This window comes from Myotis myotis, unplaced genomic scaffold (assembly GCF_014108235.1).
Source record: "Myotis myotis isolate mMyoMyo1 unplaced genomic scaffold, mMyoMyo1.p scaffold_m19_p_7, whole genome shotgun sequence".
Taxonomy (NCBI): Eukaryota; Metazoa; Chordata; class Mammalia; order Chiroptera; family Vespertilionidae; genus Myotis; species Myotis myotis.
Window position 1 is genome coordinate 22,741,713 of NW_023416379.1, and position 13,371 is coordinate 22,755,083.

Sequence of the window (13,371 nt, forward strand, 5' to 3'; positions counted from 1 at the left end):
AACACGAGCATTAAAGGCCAATCCATTTCCAGAATATGTGATCATTTTAATCAGGATGAATCTTTGCTCCCTCAATGATGAAAGAGGTCCAATGAAACCAACCTGCCACATGATGACTTGTTCCTCACCTTGGGGAATAGGACTATATGAGATTCAATGTTGTTCTTTGCTCTTGACAAGTTAGGCACTTGGCAGTAGTGCCAGCAAAGTGAGCCTTGGTAAGGAGAAATCCAGGTTGTTGGGTCAATGATTAGCGTGCATCCCTACCACCATGGTCACTTTGTCATAGGGATGATTGAATAAGCACTGAGGTGGCTGGGGATAGAGGCTAGCTGACATCCACAGAGTGTGCCATTTTGTCTACTGGATTATTAACAGTCTCCTCTGCATTTGGAATATCTTTAGTGTACCTTCACACTCAGAGAAATCCATCTGTTCATATACTTCTTCCCCAAATTTCCTTGTCACTAATCTTCCAATCCTATTCCTTCCAGGTCCTTTCCATCTAGATAAAGCATAACTATCCATTATGGTCATCCCTCACTCCAGACATGGTAGATAAAAAAATATACTGTTTGCATTATGCCCATTTAGAAGATTTTCCTTCACCCCCAAATGGGGTTGAGGAAGCCACCAGTGATGCAGGAGGTAGATTCTAAAGAAGCCTTCTATGCTTCAGGAGCCTGACACCAAGAGGTAAAACCCTCTCCCACTTCAATGTCTCTCCAGCACTCTTAGTTGACAAAGTTTAATGCTGTGATAGCTAGCAAAAGAAGCATATTTAAAGGGTCAAGATTCATCTTCACACAGCAGGTATAAAGAGTGAATTGGAATTGAGAGCAATAACTCAGACACAGTACAGGGACTATATAATTGCCCCAACTTACCTCAGAAACGCACCTATAAATCACTGTGGCTACTGCACCTCCCATTTGGACCCACATAAGATTGGAGGTAGGCAAAGAGTAGAAGTAGTTCCCCCATATAAGAGAGAAGAGTACTCTTCCAAAAAGAAAAGTTCTGGGCTGACAAAACAATAAATGTTCCCTACACACCTTTGGCTGCTCAGTGTGTACACACACACACACACAGTTTTCACCATTATCTATAGTTTCTCCTAACATAAAGCAACTATCACATGTGCAATTGAAAATGTACTCAATCTCTACATTGTAGGAGGAGAAACTCAATGTCACTTCCAGTCCAAATTCAGGATCTTTGAGTATAGTCACTCTCAATCAGGTCTAGCTATAGCTAAATGGTGAATAATAAAATTTTCCCCAATGCACAAATATAAAGGGTGTCTCAAAATTCACTCAAAAAGTAATTTTGATAGAAAACACAGGTTTATAATTAAAAATTATAAATTTTTTATTGATTCATAAAGTATACAGTATAGGGTTATGTATGGAATAGCACATCGGGTAAATGGCCTCCACGGCTTTGCTGGCACATATGCAAAGCCGTGGTCTTCATTGGTCTTCATTGTCCCTGCTCCTGGGCCATAATTGGTACTTGGTAATGTTTATCAAATTGAAGGGATTGAAATCAAAGGGCAACAGATATTAGAATCTGATTCAATAAACCAAGTAAAATTAGGCTTTTATTTTTTGTTGTTGTTGTTGTTGTTAATGCTCACGCAAAATTCAAATCTTGCCTGAATTTTGGGACACCCTATATAATAAAGGGGGGATGAGATAATAAAAATGAATGATAAGGGGCAAAAAAGGGGGTTCAATATGCAATGGTTGTAAGCATATACCATAAACTGCTGGACAAGAGTAATAAGGGTAAGGAAGACATCACTTCTCCAGCAGACACATGAGACCTTTGGTCAGTCAAAGTGGCAAGACTTCCTTTGTCTATTATCCTAAGACCCTGCCTTAGAGGAGGAGTGAGAAGAAATCTCCTGGGACTGCCCTGGCAACTGAATTCACCTTTCTACAGATCCAGAGACTGGGACATTATCTTTCAGGCAGCATAATCAGTAGATGCCTTTTGCCAGGCTGAGGTCATCTGGCAATAGCTTAAATCTTTCTTGGCTTTCAATCAATGTCATTTGGGGGGAATCCATTAGCTGTTATCAGAAACCTCACTGAGACATGAGCTTTGAATATGGACTCTGCCCTTCTGGTTTCTATCTCTTGGAAACTGGCCTGGCAACTGTGTCAATCTCCCTAGATCTTAGTTCATTATCTTTGCCATAGACTTTATCTGAGGGCAACCAGAGGGAACAGAATGGGGTCATAAAGCCAGGTTACAGCATCAGATTTTATGCCCTAAGCTGTATACCACTTAACTGGCATAACGGGAAGGGGCCTTAGCAGAAGATATTTGAGAGGACTCCTGAGGCATTCCTGACTCTGCAGGGTCTTCACATTCCTAGTGCATTAACCTTATGTGGGGCAGAAATTTCAGTTGTTTCAAGGGACAGGGTAGATATCTGATCCCCATCAGTATTAGAGAACTAAACCACCGGCAGAAAGGACTCCTAACAACACTGTGTAAGTATTATCCTACTATTGCCTATCTACACTAATAAAAGAGAAACATGGTAATTGGCATACGACCGCTACCCTTCCCATTGGCTAATCAGGGCAATATGCAAATTAACTGTCAGCCAAGATGGCGGCCGGCAGCCAGGCAGCTTGAAACTAACATGAGGCTTGCTTGCTTCAGTGAACGAGGACTCCAACGTTCCCTGCCTGCCGCTGCAGGCCTCTGAGCTGCAAGCAGCTATGTAACAAACATAGAAGCTAAACAAAACCCCAGAAACCTGCCGGGCTTCAGCCAGCAGGATCGCAACACTGTAAGCAAAGGCCAGAAACCTACTTTCAGCAGCGGAGGCCTAAGAGCTGGAGTCAAGCCTCAAAGCTAAAGCTGGCCCAGAATAAAAAAAGAAAAGAAAAAAAGGAGCGGTTGGGAGCTTCAGTTACCCCAGACTGAAAACAGCCCTCAGCTCCTCACCCAGACTGGCCAGGCACCCCAGTGGGGACCCCCACCCTGAAGGGTGTGTGACCACCTGCAAACAGCCATCATCCCCTCACCCAGGCTGGCCAGGCACCCCAGTGGGGACCCCCACTCTGATCCAGGACACCCTTCAGGGCAAACCAGCCAGCACCAACCCATGCACCAGGCCTCTACCCTATATAGTAAAAGGGTAATATGCCTCCCAGCACCAGGATCAGCGGAGCCGTGAGGCCTCCCGGCACCGGGATCAGTGTGACAGGGGGCAGCGTCCAAACCCCCTGATCGCCCTGCGGCTCTGTGTGTGACAGGGTGCGGCGCCCCAACCCCCTGATCGGCCCTGCTCTGTGTGTGACAGGGTGCGGCGCCCCAACCACCCCCTCCACGGGCCCTGCTCTGTGTGTGACGGGGTAGAGCCATAACCTCCCCATCTGCCCTGCCCTGAGTGTGAGAGTGGCGGCACCCCAACCCCCTCATTGGCCCTGCTCTGTGGGTGATAGAGGGCGGCGCCCCAACCCCCTTATGGGCCCTGCTCTGTGCGTGACAGGGTACAGAGCCCCAACCCCCCTGATGGGCCCTGCTCTGTGAGTGACAGGGGGCAGTGCCCCAACCCCCTGATTGGCCTTGCTCTGTGCATGACAGGGGGTGGCGCCGCAACCTCCCCATCGACCCCGCCTTGAGTGTGACAGGGGATGGTGCCCCAACCCCCCAATCGGCCCTACCCTAGCGTGACTGAGGGTGGAATCACAACCTCCCGATCATCCTGCTCTATGTATGACAGGGGGCGGCGCCCCAACTCCCCAATCGGCCCTGCTCTGAGCCCGACCAGGGGCTGCACCTAGGGATTGGGCCTGCCCTCTGCCACCTGGGAGCAGGCCTAAGCCAGCAGGTCGTTATCTCCCGAGGGGTTCCAGACTGCGAGAGGGCACAGGCCGGGCTGAGGGGCCCCCCTCCCCCCCGAGTGCACAAATTTTTGTGCACCGGGCCTCTAGTCTAATCTAATAAAAGAGAAACATGCAAATTGACCATACCTCCACTGTACCCACAAGCCAATCAGGAGCAAATATGCAAATTAACCCAACTAAGATGGCGGCGGCCATGGAGCTGGAGTGAGCAGGAGGCTTGGGTTGCCCCCGGCAATGGAGGAAGCCAAGATTCCCGGCTGCCCTGCTGGCCCTGAGCTCCGTTCAAGGCTACAAAGTTTCAATTATAGAAGATAAATAAATCCCAAATACCTGCTTCTGGCCTGTAGCCGTGGCCAGCCTGAAAACAGCCATCAGCCCCTCACCCAAGCTGGCCAGGCACCCCAGCAGGGTCCCCTACCCTGATCCAGGACACCCTTCAGGGAAAACCAGCGACCCCCCCACCCGTGCACCAAGCCTCCACCCTGAAGGGGCTGTGGGAAGCCTGAAAATGGCCCTCAGCCCCTCACCCAGGCTCGCCAGGCACCCCAGCGGGACCCCTACCCTGATCCAGGACACCCTTCAGGGAAAACCAGCGACCCCCCACCCGTGCACCAAGCCTCTATCCTATATAATAAAAGGGTAATATGCAAATTGACCCTAATAGCAGGAAGACTGGGAATGACTGGTCACTATGACACACGCTGACCACCAGGGGGCAGATGCTCAATGCAGGAGTTGCCCCCTAGTGGTCAGTGTGCTCCCACAGGGGGAGCTCTGCTCAGCCACAAGCCAGGCTAATGGCTGCCAGCACAGCGGTGGTGGAGGAGCCTCTCCCACCTCCTCAGCAATGCTAAGGATGTCCAACTGTAGCTTAGGCCTGCTCCCTGCTGGCAAGTGGACATCCCCCAAGGGCTCCCAGGCTGCCAGAGGGATGTCTGACTGCCAGCTTAGGCCTGATCCCCTGGGGAGCAGGCCTAAGCCAGCAGGTGGACATCCCCCAAGGGGTCCCAGACTGTGAGACGGCACAGGCCGGGCTAAGGGACCCCCCCCTTCCCCGAGTGCACAAATTTTTGTGCACCGGGCCTCTAGTCTCTTTCATAAAGGCCATGCTGAACCAGTCTGTCTATCTCATAGTACAAATGGCAGCAAGCAGTAGCTAAAATATTCCAATAGACTATTTTAAACCAAGTTCATAAAGCTAGAGCTTCAGTGAGCAAAACTATCTGTGGTGAAGGATCAATTTTTTGTGTTTTAGTTACCAACCAAACACAGAAAAATGCTTTCATAAATATGAAACTGCATGCTTAATTGTCACAGTAGTGTCAAGTTATTAAAAGTTTCAAAGTGCTCCTCTTAATTTCTATATCTATTTCATTGCTGATAAGTACAGTTTGCAGATTGGCTTTGGTCTATACATCACATTTTAAGTAGCACTGATCTAATTGATAAAGCTCGCTATTTGGTTAGCCTATGTGTCAATTTCTGTATTAGTTGAGAATCTTGATTCAGAACATCACTGTATACTTTAACCTTATCTGGCACCTGAATAATGGAGCACCATTAAGTCCAGTGGAGCCCATGGCCTTTATCTCATTGTCTTCTTTCATGAAATGAATTCCTTTGTCAGGGGAATGGTGTATAGGCTAATGTGACAATGTATAAGCATTCAATAAGTCCGTAGGTGGTGTTTGCAGCAAAACCAAATCCAGTTCCAAAACGAGGAACTATTGTAGTGAGGCAAATTGTTGACTGATCTATGATAAAAGGGAGTCCAAAGTAATTGATGTGCTTGATATCAGGTACATGCTGGTCCCCTGGAAGGAGGGTGCCTCAGAAAGATCTTAAAATTGGGTCACCGTCGCTGCAAAATTGATTTTCAGCAGCTGCAGTAATCACCAGAATAGAGCCTTCCTCCTGCCGCTCATTGCTTGGTGAATCAAACCGTGATACTGGACAGCTTACAACCCTTCATGCCCCCTAGCACTTGGAAGAAAACCCAAACTCCCTTCTATGATCTACAAGGCACTGAATATTCAAGGCCTTAGCTTCTCTCCAACTTCATCTCATGTTGCTCTTCTTGCTCTGACCACGATGCCCTCTCTAAGCTAGTACTCCAGCACAGCACTCTCAGCATATCCTGTTCCCTCCGCCTGGAACACTATCCACATCCCTCCCATTCCCATCCCCTTTGGAGAACGGCTGAAATGTTACCTCCTGAAAGTTGTCTCCCTAGTACCACAGGCATCACTTTCTAACCCAGCCCTCTTCACGCTACCTACCACAAGCTGTAATTATTTGCTATTATTCAAAAATGATTTAGTACAGAAATGGAAATGCCATGATTCTACAGAGCTTGTAAGTGTTGAGACAATTTAACACCCAGAGGGGGAAGCAAGAGATCAAGAGGCATCCTTGCCGACTCCCTAAACAATGAAATGTCCCAATGGTTTCCTACACCCAAATCTCCCAGAAGTCGGCCCCTGCCTTCTCCTCCAAAAGGAGGGCGGCATTATCATTTTCCATCTACGATTCACATCCATCACAGGCCAGGTACCCAGGAGCCCGCCTCGTGGCCTTTTATTAAACCGGAGGCCCGCGCAGCCCGGGAGTGGGCTCGGGGCGCCGCTGGGCTCCGCGTCGCCTGGCTCTCGGGCGTTACTCGTTACTCGAGTCTCGCTCCCGCCCGCGTCTCTTAGGCCACCCCACGCCCCCAACCCCCGAGCCCCGAGGGCGCCCGCGGACCGCAGCCGTTCACACCGGCCAGCGTGCCCCCTCGGGGTTCCCGGGTCGTCTCCTGGTTACTTGGGCGCAGAGCCCCGAAGGGGTCCCAGTCCCCAGGCGCCCGGCTTCCCCGGTGAGCGCCCTCCAGCCCGAGCTGCCTCTCCCGCCCGGCGCCCCAGTCCCGGCCTCGCCGCCCCCTCCCACAGCCCGTCCTCCCGGCATCGGGCCGCGCGGCGCCAAAGCCTCCGACTCCCAAGGTAGGTCCTGGCCGCAAACCAACACTAAGTAAGGAATCCGGAGGAGACAGGAGACAGTGTGCGACCTCGGGTCCCCGTTCATCCATCTATCACCTGTCCATCTATCTATCCATCTATCTGCCTATCACCTACCTAAGTATCTATAGATCTTTCTATCTGCCTACCCACCCCCCTCTTATCAATGCAGCCATCCATCCATCATCCGTCAACTATCGCTCTCTTGTAGGACTAAGATTAGGATTCTTTAATGAGAGCTTTACGCGACGTCGTAAATTAACCCGTTTAACTGGAAAGGCGAAGTAGGGCTTTTTTTTTTCCAGACAGAAAATGTCTTAGAAAATTTAGTTGTTAAAGTCTAGCTTTGCTAATTATGTTAAATGGTGGTCTTTTTCTATAAATTGAATGAGCAGAAGAGAAAGCTCTAAGGTTTCGAAAAAATTTAAGTCCATTTATATTATACTTTACGCCAGAAATTACGTACTTGAGTTTAGGTATCAGCCAAATATGCACAAGGGGTACAGAGATTTTTCAAAATCTTTTTAAACGGCTTCAAGCAAAAGTCCAAGCAACAGTAGCGCTTCCCTACCCCTACCCCACTTCGACAAGCTCGTGGGCAGGCGGGGCCGGACTTCGGGGCCAGGAAGGAGGAAGCGGAAGTGGGAGGAAGGGCGGAGACTGTGACGGGAGCAGTGAGAGCCGGAAAGGAGTGGCTAGCGGGGCACAGAGGGGGGGAGCCCAGTGCGGTGACGCTCTAGCCTCCGAGCGCTGTCTCTATGCTCCCCCGCGTCTAGTCTATTTATTGTCGCGGGGAAGCAGCGGCCGCCCCGGACCCGGAACAACAAAGCGCGAAAGAGGGAGCCCGTGCCTCGGGGGCTCCTAGCAACGGGCCGGGGCGGGAGTTCCATGGAGACTGGGGAGCGCGCCCGCCTCATCATCATCCTCGTCCTCCAGCTTATCCTTCGCGTCCGACGCCACCGGTATCAGCGCTCCTGCCGCGTCCTCTGCCGCCGCCCCCTCTTCCCACGGTAACCCTGGAGGCGCCCCTCGGGGCGGGGAGCGGGCGGCCTGAGTGCGGGTGCGGGGCGCGGGGCGGGGTGTGCGGGGCCGGAGCCGGGCTGCGAGCGGGGTGTGCGGGGGCGGATCGCCGGAGGAGGGGCGCTCCGGTTGGGAAACGGGTCCGGGAGTCCAGGGAGGGTCCGGCTCTTAGGGCAGGGGGGGCATTTGGGGACCTCGTTGGGGGACGGCGAGGTGGGGGGTGGGGCGTCGCTGCCGGGGAGCGTCTTCCAACGGGGTGTCGAGAAGGAAAGAGGTGTTTCTTTCTCGTGCCCGCCGCCCCCGGGAAAGACGGGAGCCGGAGATTCCCTGTCTGCCCCTGTGCAGCCCTCACCCGGGAGGGTCGTGCACAGATGCTGAGGGTGCGTGGTTTCCCAGAAAACTTGAGTGGCCTCTGCCGCGGCAGGAGGGCCCCCAAATCCCATCTGCGTCGAGAGACCCGCTTGATGGTAATTATTTTTATTAACCAAAAGATGTGACGAAGGATCTAGATTCTAGAAACTGAGGAAGAGAGAATGAATTGTGGGTAGGGCTGAGCCGGGACAAGGGTTGGGGTGAGCGCTTGACCACAGGAAGAATCCTAGAAGTAAATGTCATTGGAAGTGACGGTTTTTCAAACTCTCTTCTGCTGCTGAGACGTGCATCCGCGGGTGGTGTCGGTGCGCGCATTGCAACCAGGCTCGGGCTGCAGCCCGTCCACATCCGTGAGCTGTGACTGCATCTGTCACCTGCAGCTCCCAGGCGACACTGGCAGTTCACCGGCGTGGGCTTGTGTGTGCGCGTTAAGAACAGTGCCTTTCAACCGGTTCGAGAAAAGGAAAGGAAGCAAGCTTGGTGTGATTTTTGTGTGAAGAAACAATGGCAGAGTCTCTGGGGAAATTGAAAAAGAAATATAAGAAGGTTCGGCTATAAGCTGCAGTCTCTTTGAAAGTTTAAGGAAATGGTCAGTTAATTCCAAGAGGCTTTTATCACTATCTCGTTTAAAGAATTACTGTTTCATATGGCCAGTTCAATACTTACAGGTTTATGCTGCCCCCGTAAGCCTTACATCACTCACTATTTAAAGGTTTTATACTTTCCGAAACTATTCTAGGTCAGTGAATGAGATTTCCCTGTGGCATACTGAAAAGGCCACATATACGTACCACCATAATACCATTTTTTTGTGTTCAATGGGAACAAAGCTCTTTACATAAACTTGAGGATGAGAATAAAACGGATAGGTCACAGAAGCAATTATGTCAAGCACAGCTTCTGTCTGTCCCCCACCTTTTTTGCTAAGCCTGACTTCTTAAACAAAAAGGTATCATCCTTATGTCCAGCCCTCCCTTTTTGTACCCTCTGCCCTCCAAATGAGCCCCAGAAACTGTAATGATATACTGTGTGTTCTTGAATTTGATGCGGGAACACTCAGCCTTTTTCATGGAAGAGAGGTGCAGTGTCTCTTGTTAAAGGAATTTCCTGTGTGAAGAGGTGAGCAGTTTCCTTTAACAAAGATGGGAAGTACAACACACTGGGAAATTTAAAATGGCATTTTAAGACGCCAAGAAGAAAAACCTGGTATTGTCATCTTCAGGTTAGATGAATGGACTGTTGCATAATCTTTTCATAATAGCTGTTCTTCTGTGGAGGCTGCACTGGGAGATGATCACACTTGCGACTGTTGGATGGTCAGCCCCAGGATTTTCATAGTGTAGATGAGACACAGTGAACTCAGTCCTCCGTGTCAAGGCTGCATCACACTCAGTTCACCTAGACCTCTTAGCTGTTGCTTCTGTTCCTTCTATATTTGAGTGGGGCGTCAAGCCCTAGTTTCCACCTTTATTCACAATCCAATTTTTGCTTTCCCTGCACTCTGCTGCAATTCCAACATTTGATGTCTTTTTTCCTCACCTTTCTTGTGTCCTAATAAAAAATAGGATTTTTTATGCTGTCTGTATTATTTCTGTTTCTTAGGAAGTTTTCATCATATGTCCTTGGTCTGTAGATCCTCTTCATTAATGTCACTGTGTTGCATTTTCCTTCTGTGCCCCTCCCTTTATTTGGAGAATTGGAGTGGTCATGTCAGATGTTCTGTATTCATTCTGAATAACTGTTGGTTGTGCAGTACAGCAGGTAATCAAAAGATTGTATGGAAATAAGCCATGAAAAATATTTAAATTTTTAGAATAGAAGGTGTTTTAAGAGTTCAGAAGTAATACTGTGATTGTAGACATAGTCACTTTTTTTAAAGATAAAAGACTATTTTGGGTTATTTATTGAACCTTAGATTTTCATAATTCTTAGTCTAAAACACTTTTAACATCAATCTCTTCTGATCATTTTGCACCTGAATGTTAGACCAAAATTACATTTTGCCAGATTAGGGGGACAATTGAGGTGGTTCCCACAAATTTTTCTTCATGTGGAAAATTTTTGTGGATGTATACATATATAGAATTTGTTATAAAGTAGAAGAAATATATATGAAACACATAGATGAATATTTTTGGAGAGTGCTATTTCTTATGGATGTGATACATTATTTAAAAATCAGCAAATATTGTATAATACAGTTGAGTATCAGTGCTGTTTTAGGTGAAGTAGGCTGTGATAACCTGGTGATTCATTTCATTCTGTTGCATCATAGACCATGTGAAGAAATTATTGCTATGAAAAATAAAGTTTAAATCGATTTTAGAAGAATTTATAGTAGAATGTTTCCATAGTGTCTCTGAACTAAAACCTCTAGTGTTTTGAAAATATAGCTATATTGTGATTTTTGAAATAATAAATAAGGATTTCCTGTAATTTACACCCATACTTGTTGCACCTTTTATAAACCTGATGCCACGTCAGGTGTGCAAAGCTGGATGAAAAGTATTTCCCTTCTAGTGCCTTTTGTGCACATGCAGATAGCAGAGAAATGACATGCATGAACACCAAAATATGACAGACAGAATTTTTGAATTTTAAATCCTTTATTACATACTGCTTGGAGCTGTAGTTACTGGTGTATGGATTTCATCCATACCTGCTAAATTAGAAGTTCCCTGAGGTTTCGGACCATGACTTGTCATCATGTTGTATATTTATGTGTGTGTGTGTGTATTTTGAAGATTAATGTTAATGGATATATTTTTATTTTACTTCAGGGAGTTAATCTAGTGGATGAGGGCAACCTTTAGGCATCTAATCTAATTAGTAGTTTAATTCTTGATCCTTAAAATATCAACTTTTTATACTAGCTGCTAGTTATAAGCAGCAAACATTTCCTGAACATGATTAGAGTTTTTGTTTTTTTAACCAATTCAAACAATAAAAATAATGGTTTACTGCCCTGGCCAGTGTGGCTCAGTTAGTTGGCGCGTAGTTTCATACACCAAAAGGTGGCGGGTTTGATTCCTGGTCAAGCCACATACCCAGGTTGCAGGTTCCATCCCTGGTTGGGATGGGTGAGGGAGGCAACCAATCAATCCATGTTTCTCTCTCACATTGATATTTCTCTCTTCTCTCTAAAAATAAATAAGTAAATAAATAATAATAGTAGTAGTAGTAATGATAATGGTTTACTTGCCTTCAGTAGATACAGTATTTGTTCTGGTCACAAGACTCCCAGTTTGAGAAATTTCAAAAGGGTGAAATTATATACATATCTGATGTCTTTCAGGCCAGATAGTAACAATCAACCTTTTATTTAGAAGAGAGATGGTGTGTGTGTGTGTGTGTGTGTGATTGTGGGAAAACAATATTCCAGAAGTATGTCATTATTCTGAATCAGGTCATGTCAGAAATTGTATACATCTGGTTTTATCTTTTGACTAAAGGGTGATAAAATGCAGAATTTGCTTCAATGGCTAGTTTTATACTGGAAGCACACTTCTGGGGATCCTGTAAAGTGTTCAAGAAAACACACACAGAGGTGAACTCTGGGATGGTTCAAATCAGACTTCATGTAGGAGTCAATCATGAGACTTTCAAATTTCACCCCCAAAAATGCTACATAAAAGTTTGCCTGGTGACTTGGACCATGCAATATTCATCCATCAAGAAAGAATACTGAACATCCCATTGTGTGTTAAGGACAGAGTTTTCTCAGGACATGTATGGATGACTTTAGTGCTTTGTGTTTAGCATCATAAACATCTGTCAATAGACATCGGTCCATGGTATGCTTTTGTTTTTTAACTCACAACTTTTAAACAGAAGTAAAATGTTGTTTTATTAATTAAATGGTGTTACCCTTTCTCCTCCTGATAAATTACATTGAGACAGAACAGTTTTGATCAAAATTAGTTACACTTTCTTGGGATTAGAATTAGTATAGAGTTTAAGAATATGGACTCTGAATACAGCCTGCTTGCATTCAGCAGGGTGGCGATGCTGCTTAATGTGGCCTTGAGCAAGTTACTAAGTGTAATGCTTAGAACAATGCTCAGCATAGTTAGATGAAAAAGTATCCATTGGTGCCAGAAGCAGTGGTACTTGGTAGTACATTAAAGGTGAACCATTAGCTGGCTTGAATGCTTCGTTTCTTTCATTTGGAGGCTTTCTATAAAAGCATTGAAATTCTTTGTGAGCACTGACTGTTCGACTCATCTCTGTCTACTCTTAGGCTTTGGTAGGGGGGGAAGCACTTGTTTTAATTTTTGAATTGTCACACAGGCATCTGGTTATCACTTATGGCAGATGGACTAAGTAAAAAGAGATATCTCTGTTTCTTGGAAAAGGAAGGCCAACAAAGCCTTGTCTGGCACTGTGTGGAAGCTATTGAAATGCTATTTCCCTGTGGACTTGACTGCTTGTTTAGCTGTATGGTACTTCTGAATAAAAGCAATAGACTCCAATGGTTTCATTTAGCAGAATTAGTCTTTCTTTAGAAGACACTATTTTTTACTTGTATAACCTTAAATGATGGTAAACTTGAAACTTGGTATCATTGTCAAGCCATTGAACTTGAGTTTTCTGTGTCACTATAAATGTTCTAGATAGTGGCTACCTTGTAACTTTAGCAGGAGTTGACACTGCTGCCAGGCTCCAATAATTCAAGTGGCTGGAGAATGACTGCATGAAATTGCAAAATTACTTGTGTATGGCAAGACTAACACCAAATGCTGAGCTACCTAGCTAAGGGGATAACTTGACGATTATAGCTTTTTGGGCTGCTACTGAAATGGTTAACTTTAAAGTTAAGTCCAAATATTATAGTTTAGTTTTAGTATGCACATTTGAAACTGCTGACTAGAAAATAAATAATAATGCTAAAATACAATGAATTGCAAACTGTCTTTCCTATTTTGGCTCCTATCCAGGTCTTGGTTTTTAGTTGAAATAATATTTATATAAAATATGTGTTATAGAGGTTTATATAAAATATGTTATTAAAAGTATATTTTGTGCCCTGACCGGTTTGGCTCAGTGGATCGATTGTCGGCCTGCAGACTGAAGGGTCCCAGGTTCAATTCCAGTCAAGGGCGTGTACCTTGGTT

General features: G+C 46.3%; 1 protein-coding gene across 2 annotated transcripts in view; it reads left to right on the forward strand.

Annotated features, from left to right (window-relative positions):
• Window positions 1-7,577: 7,577 nt before the first annotated feature.
• The window catches only part of TBPL1 (TATA-box binding protein like 1), a 30,632-nt gene continuing 24,838 nt past the window's right edge, over window positions 7,578-13,371 (forward strand). The window contains exon 1 of one of the 2 annotated variants that reach the window (XM_036318370.1): window positions 7,578-7,875. The gene's annotated coding sequence lies outside the window, so the exon portion shown is untranslated. The remainder of the gene's footprint in view (window positions 7,876-13,371) is intronic. The other variant, XM_036318371.1, reaches the window with a different exon arrangement.